At 55.5% G+C, this 7,500-nt stretch overlaps 3 non-coding genes across 3 annotated transcripts in view; all 3 read right to left on the reverse strand.

The window, feature by feature from the left end:
* Nucleotides 1–939, reverse strand: part of LOC124621060 — a 4,224-nt gene extending 3,285 nt beyond the window's left edge. Inside the window, exon 1 of the ribosomal RNA XR_006980535.1 lies at nucleotides 1–939. This exon is cut by the window's left edge and continues 3,285 nt beyond it. This is a non-coding gene — a ribosomal RNA (large subunit ribosomal RNA).
* A 188-nt stretch (nucleotides 940–1,127) lies between these two features.
* Nucleotides 1,128–1,282, reverse strand: LOC124620702. Its single transcript, XR_006980251.1, has one exon. It is a non-coding gene; the product is annotated as a 5.8S ribosomal RNA (ribosomal RNA).
* Nucleotides 1,283–1,633: 351 nt separating this feature from the next.
* On the reverse strand, nucleotides 1,634–3,543 carry LOC124621000. The gene has a single exon (XR_006980494.1). It is a non-coding gene; the product is annotated as a small subunit ribosomal RNA (ribosomal RNA).
* Nucleotides 3,544–7,500: the final 3,957 nt, after the last annotated feature.

Genomic DNA, 7,500 nt, shown 5'->3' on the forward strand with positions numbered 1-7,500 from the left:
GTCCGTGTTTCAAGACGGGTCGTGAAATTGTCCAAAGCTGAAGCGCCGCTGACGGGAGCGATTATTCCGCCCGAGAGCATCCCGAGCCAACAGCGGCGCGGGTCCGGGGCCGGGCCAGGTAGGTCCGTCATCCGGGAAGAACCGCGCGCGCTTGCCGGGAGCCCGAGCGCCCAAAGGGGCGAATCGACTCCTCCAGATATACCGCCGGGCAGCCAGCCAGGACACCGGGGCTCTGCCCAACAGACGCGAACCGAGGCCCGCGGAAGGACAGGCTGCGCACCCGGGCCGTAGGCCAGCACCCAGCGGGTCGCGACGTCCTACTAGGGGAGAAGTGCGGCCCACCGCACACCGGAACGGCCCCACCCCGCGGCGAGTGGAAAGGCAACCGGACACGACCCCGCCGCGGATTGCTCCGCGCGGGCGGCCGGCCCCATCTGCCGAGGGCGGAGGCCAGTGGCCGGATGGGCGTGAATCTCACCCGTTCGACCTTTCGGACTTCTCACGTTTACCCCAGAACGGTTTCACGTACTTTTGAACTCTCTCTTCAAAGTTCTTTTCAACTTTCCCTCACGGTACTTGTTCGCTATCGGTCTCGTGGTCATATTTAGTCTCAGATGGAGTTTACCACCCACTTGGAGCTGCACTCTCAAGCAACCCGACTCGAAGGAGAGGTCCCGCCGACGCTCGCACCGGCCGCTACGGGCCTGGCACCCTCTACGGGCCGTGGCCTCATTCAAGTTGGACTTGGGCTCGGCGCGAGGCGTCGGGGTAGTGGACCCTCCCAAACACCACATGCCACGACAGGCGGCAGCCTGCGGGGTTCGGTGCTGGACTCTTCCCTGTTCGCTCGCCGCTACTGGGGGAATCCTTGTTAGTTTCTTTTCCTCCGCTTAGTAATATGCTTAAATTCAGCGGGTAGTCTCGCCTGCTCTGAGTTCGTTGTACGAGGTGTCGCACGCCACACCGCCAGCCGGCTGTGCACGCTACCGAGTAAGTACCGGTATGCGAACCGCCAGGCGACGGGCGCGCATCGCACGTTTAAGGAGGCGCGGCCGGCCCCACAGGCGGCCGCGACGCTCCCAGGTCTGCGAAGCGGGGCAAACGCCGCGCGCTTCAGTATACGTAGCCGACCCTCAGCCAGACGTGGCCCGGGAACGGAATCCATGGACCGCAATGTGCGTTCGAAACGTCGATGTTCATGTGTCCTGCAGTTCACATGTCGACGCGCAATTTGCTGCGTTCTTCATCGACCCACGAGCCGAGTGATCCACCGTCCTGGGTGATCTTTTCTTAGTTTCCACTGTCTCTTTCAAGACAGTTGCATAGGCGGGACGTAGGCGTGTAGCGGCCCCTGTTCAAGCGTATTGTGTCCAACGGCCTCACGGCCGATGGGCGTCGTACGGCTCCACACCGGAGCGGACAGGCAGTCGGGCGAAAGTCATTCAAAACCGGCGCCAGGCGCCAGGTGCCGCAGGCCAGCCGCTCCAGCGCTTCAGCGCTCGTACCACACAACATTGGCGTTAGTTTTGAGAAGCACGCGTGGTTCCGCACGCGGCGCACGGCTACTGCGAGCCGTACAGGTAGCGTGTTGCGCGACACGACACGCACATCGAAAGACATGCAGTCTAGTCGGTAATGATCCTTCCGCAGGTTCACCTACGGAAACCTTGTTACGACTTTTACTTCCTCTAAATGATCAAGTTTGGTCATCTTTCCGGTAGCATCGGCAACGACAGAGTCAATGCCGCGTACCAGTCCGAAGACCTCACTAAATCATTCAATCGGTAGTAGCGACGGGCGGTGTGTACAAAGGGCAGGGACGTAATCAATGCGAGCTTATGACTCGCGCTTACTGGGAATTCCTCGTTCATGGGGAACAATTGCAAGCCCCAATCCCTAGCACGAAGGAGGTTCAGCAGGTTACCCCGACCTTTCGGCCTAGGAAGACACGCTGATTCCTTCAGTGTAGCGCGCGTGCGGCCCAGAACATCTAAGGGCATCACAGACCTGTTATTGCTCAATCTCGTGCGGCTAGAAGCCGCCTGTCCCTCTAAGAAGAAAAGTAATCGCTGACAGCACGAAGGATGTCACGCGACTAGTTAGCAGGCTAGAGTCTCGTTCGTTATCGGAATTAACCAGACAAATCGCTCCACCAACTAAGAACGGCCATGCACCACCACCCACCGAATCAAGAAAGAGCTATCAATCTGTCAATCCTTCCGGTGTCCGGGCCTGGTGAGGTTTCCCGTGTTGAGTCAAATTAAGCCGCAGGCTCCACTCCTGGTGGTGCCCTTCCGTCAATTCCTTTAAGTTTCAGCTTTGCAACCATACTTCCCCCGGAACCCAAAAGCTTTGGTTTCCCGGAGGCTGCCCGCCGAGTCATCGGAGGAACTGCGGCGGATTGCTGGCTGGCATCGTTTATGGTTAGAACTAGGACGGTATCTGATCGCCTTCGAACCTCTAACTTTCGTTCTTGATTAATGAAAACATACTTGGCAAATGCTTTCGCTTCTGTTCGTCTTGCGACGATCCAAGAATTTCACCTCTAACGTCGCAATACGATTGCCCCCGCCTGTCCCTATTAATCATTACCTCGGGTTCCGAAAACCAACAAAATAGAACCGAGGTCCTATTCCATTATTCCATGCACACAGTATTCAGGCGGGCTTGCCTGCTTTAAGCACTCTAATTTGTTCAAAGTAAACGTGCCGGCCCACCGAGACACTCACTCAAGAGCACCCTGGTAGGATTGCAACGGGGTCCGCCTCGGGACGCACGAGCACGCACGAGGCGCGTCGCACGCCTTCAGCTCGCCCCACCGGCAGGACGTCCCACGATTCATGCCAGTTAAACACCGACGGGCGGTGAACCAACAGCGTGGGACACAAATCCAACTACGAGCTTTTTAACCGCAACAACTTTAATATACGCTATTGGAGCTGGAATTACCGCGGCTGCTGGCACCAGACTTGCCCTCCAATAGATACTCGTTAAAGGATTTAAAGTGTACTCATTCCGATTACGGGGCCTCGGATGAGTCCCGTATCGTTATTTTTCGTCACTACCTCCCCGTGCCGGGAGTGGGTAATTTGCGCGCCTGCTGCCTTCCTTGGATGTGGTAGCCGTTTCTCAGGCTCCCTCTCCGGAATCGAACCCTGATTCCCCGTTACCCGTTACAACCATGGTAGGCGCAGAACCTACCATCGACAGTTGATAAGGCAGACATTTGAAAGATGCGTCGCCGGTACGAGGACCGTGCGATCAGCCCAAAGTTATTCAGAGTCACCAAGGCAAACGGACCGGACGAGCCGACCGATTGGTTTTGATCTAATAAAAGCGTCCCTTCCATCTCTGGTCGGGACTCTGTTTGCATGTATTAGCTCTAGAATTACCACAGTTATCCAAGTAACGTGGGTACGATCTAAGGAACCATAACTGATTTAATGAGCCATTCGCGGTTTCACCTTAATGCGGCTTGTACTGAGACATGCATGGCTTAATCTTTGAGACAAGCATATGACTACTGGCAGGATCAACCAGGGAGCTGCGTCAACTAGAGCTGAGCAGCCGGCCGCCCGGGAGTGTGTCCCGGGGGCCCGCGCGAACACGCAAGCGTCCGCTCAATTATTCTGCAAACAGGAGGAGGCTGAGCTCCCCTGCACAATACACCTCGAAACCCTCTCAGGTCCCGGCGGCGCGCAGCGCCGTCCTAAGTACTTGGTCGGGTTCGAGAGAGGCGCAATCGCCCGGAGTTTGGCGAGTAGACGCTTTAGGTGCGACCACCCGTGCTCCCAACTGAGCTTGCCGCTGCCGACAGAGGCCCGGGAGCGTGCTGTCGTGGCATTGCCGGCGGGAGACAACACGCGCCACCTACGGTGGCCGGCAGCTCCAACGCCAGCGCCACAGAAGGACAAAAGCCCCACTTGGGTGCCGAAGCGAACTCTCCCAGCACAGCGCACGCGCCAACACGTCCGCACAGCTGCGATACAAACCACCTGCGAGAACCGCAGAGGCGACCGAGCAGCAGACGGCGTCGCGGCGCCGAGCGCCGGGCGGCGGCGCATCCTCAGCGCACACAGTCCTCAATCGGACCAGCACACTGCAGATGTCCACCGCGCTTCGCACCGGGCCCGCGAGGACCTACTTTGGCCGCACGGCGCCGCGTGCAGGGTGCGCCGGCGCGCAGCTGCGCCGCCTGCCGCCTCCGTCGGCCGGCGCGCCTGCCACTGGCCGCCCCCACCAGCCGGCTGTAGCGCGTGCGCCCACGCACCGCGCGGCCAGCACGCCGGGAGGCCCCCCCTCACCGGCCGGGGACGGTCCCACCCAGCCACCGCCGCGTATCGCTTCACACCCACATGCCATTCACGTTCGTGGGCATGGTGGGTATCGCTGAAACAACCGGTTGGTAGCTCAACCGATCGTCGCCATCACTGATTCACCTCTAGCGAGAACAACCGCACCACAACGGTTTACCAGTTGTTCATTTGCGTAACGTCACCAGCAAACGTAGACGTCCATCGCCATTTGCAAATTCAACGATTGTTGCATGCCTGTGTCAGGTGTCACGACACACTATGTCTGCCCACATACACGCAACAACATGTGCACGCTTCGCGAACACGTGGAAGGTGGCCCCCGTACGTATGCGATGTCCATTGCGCGAACGACTGTCAACCGGCCTCTGTCGCATGTCGCAGATGTGGAACGCAGTGCACCATGCTATCACGGTGTGTGAGAAGAGACGACTACGTCTGACAACACGCGCCACTACATCAACAGACGGCTCATGCTGATCGCCATCCACGGCATACCATACTGCAATCCAGCTCTTATAGGGAGACGACACGTAGCTGAGTGCACAATATTTGGACCGTATGGTTCGCCGTTGTTGGCGCAGTCGTGGTACGGTCACACATGTACCACGATGTATCATTCAGTACATGAGGACCAATGTGCGGTACAGTGTGTGATTTGGACGTACAACATCAGCGGACAGTTGCCACAAGCCGTACCACAACGTAGGCTGTGCTTCGCCATGCGAATGCCAATGAACAACTGCGAAGGGCATTGAGCATGTACGTCCTGCCGCCATCCGCATTACAGTGTATAGCTGCAAGGTGTTTAACATGAAGCGATACTCTGGGGACCGGGCAGTGCGAGTGGCAAACTATATTGCGGGGGTTGCAGTTAGGCAACACTACACTAATTTAACGCGTCGTCTGACAATTACAGAGCGGGTTAAGGCCCAACGTGTGTTGGGTTAAGGCCCAACGTGTGTTGGGTTAAGGCCCAACGTGTGTTGGGTTAAGGCCCAACGTGTGTTGGGTTAAGGCCCAACGTGTGTTGGGTTAAGGCCCAACGTGTGTTGGGTTAAGGCGCAACATAGGTTAGGTTAAGGCGCAACATGGGTTAGGTTAAGGCGCAACATGGGTTAGGTTAAGGCGCAACATGGGTTAGGTTAAGGTACAATATGGGTTAGGTTAAGGTACAATATGGGTTAGGTTAAGGTACAATATGGGTTAGGTTAAGGTACAATATGGGTTAGGTTAAGGTACAATATGGGTTAGGTTAAGGTACAATATGGGTTAGGTTAAGGTACAATATGGGTTAGGTTAAGGTACAATATGGGTTAGGTTAAGGTACAATATGGGTTAGGTTAAGGTACAATATGGGTTAGGTTAAGGTACAATATGGGTTAGGTTAAGGTACAACACAGGTTAGGTTAAGGCGCAACATAGGTTAGGTTAAGGCGCAACATAGGTTAGGTTAAGGCGCAACACAGGTTAGGTTAAGGCGCAACACGGGTTAGGTTAAGGCGCAACACGGGTTAGGTTAAGGCGCAACACGGGTTAGGTTAAGGCGCAACACGGGTTAGGTTAAGGCGCAACACGGGTTAGGTTAAGGCGCAACACGGGTTAGGTTAAGGCGCAACACGGGTTAGGTTCAGGCACAACACGGGTTAGGTTAAGGCACAACACGGGTTAGGTTAAGGCACAATACGGGTTAGGTTAAGGCACAATACGGGTTAGGTTAAGGCACAATACGGGTTAGGTTAAGGCACAATACGGGTTAGGTTAAGGCACAATACGGGTTAGGTTAAGGCACAATACGGGTTAGGTTAAGGCACAATACGGGTTAGGTTAAGGCACAATACGGGTTAGGTTAAGGCACAATACGGGTTAGGTTAAGGCACAATACGGGTTAGGTTAAGGCACAATACGGGTTAGGTTAAGGCACAATACGGGTTAGGTTAAGGCACAATACGGGTTAGCTTAAGGCACAATACGGGTTAGGTTAAGGCACAATACGGGTTAGGTTAAGGTACACATTGTTGTAAGGAAAGGTGTTTTGGGGGGGGGGGGCGGTTTGTTGATTGTGATTATCGTAAGTAAATGACTGCGGCATCATCTGATTTGCCATGTCAGGGTGCACCTTTGGCTCATGACAGGCGGCGCTCTGATTCCATGCTTGTGGCAGACCTGTGTCTTTCATTCCTGCCATTGTTTGTGTGCTGTGACAGGAGGCAGTATTGTGATGTTGGGTGTACCCCTGTGTAGGACATGTGTGGGTGTTGGTGGCTTAGCTGAGCAATGGTGGTTGTCGGAAGGGTGGGATATTCTGTTTTGTGAGTGGACCTCCCGGTCTGGTTATGATAGTGTGGATTGTCTAATGTGGCGGAGAGGATGCACTGGGTGTTGTTCCATGCTGGTGCTTACATATTGTCTCTGTGCCTGTTACAGGCAGAGAGTAGTGCGTGATAAGAGTGTCTGGCTGACGTGTGGTTGTGATTGTGAGCAGAGTCTTTCAGCATGTATACGGACAGTTGTATACATTATCTGTATTTTGATGGCTCTATCTATTACTAATCAGCGCCGTGTATACGTTTCATCCGGTTCCAGTCGAAACTGTTGTATCTCTGTACATTAGTGACACGGCGAGGCCGCCACGTAGTTACTCGTCTCGGCAGCTTCCACCGGTGTATGGCAAATGATTATAAGGAATCAGTCTAGTCGTCAATACCGATAGTGTGACGTCACATGTCTGGGGTGGGGGACGCTGCGCCCTTCCGGTGGGTCATGGCCTAGGAAGACTCTTCCCACGCAGGGGGGGCTTGGACTGTCATTGACTCTTCCGAGTAATATACTTGCCGTACGTTTTTGCGACTGCGAGTGCAACGCTCACCGGTACCGACATGGATGGAGCGCCTCCTAGCTGCCGCTGAGCATCTGCATTCGTACAGAGAGCAACGCGATCGCGTCTGTAGCTCGTACGTGGTACAGCTCGCAGCTCATGTATATGGACAGCGGGAATGTCGCATATTGGACATAACTCTTCATGAAACGCACGTTATAGGGGTGGATTGCACATTGCGAGTGCGAGCAAAGTCCGCCGTTCATCCGCTGGAGTTGCGAGTTGGGCGGTTGGGGTGGGGCACGAACGGGTGCAGGTGGAGTGATTGCCGGTCCACGACTTCGTGCGGCAGAGGCGCTAACGTTGGGG

This window comes from Schistocerca americana, chromosome 6, assembly GCF_021461395.2.
Source record: "Schistocerca americana isolate TAMUIC-IGC-003095 chromosome 6, iqSchAmer2.1, whole genome shotgun sequence".
Classification (NCBI taxonomy): domain Eukaryota; kingdom Metazoa; phylum Arthropoda; class Insecta; order Orthoptera; family Acrididae; genus Schistocerca; species Schistocerca americana.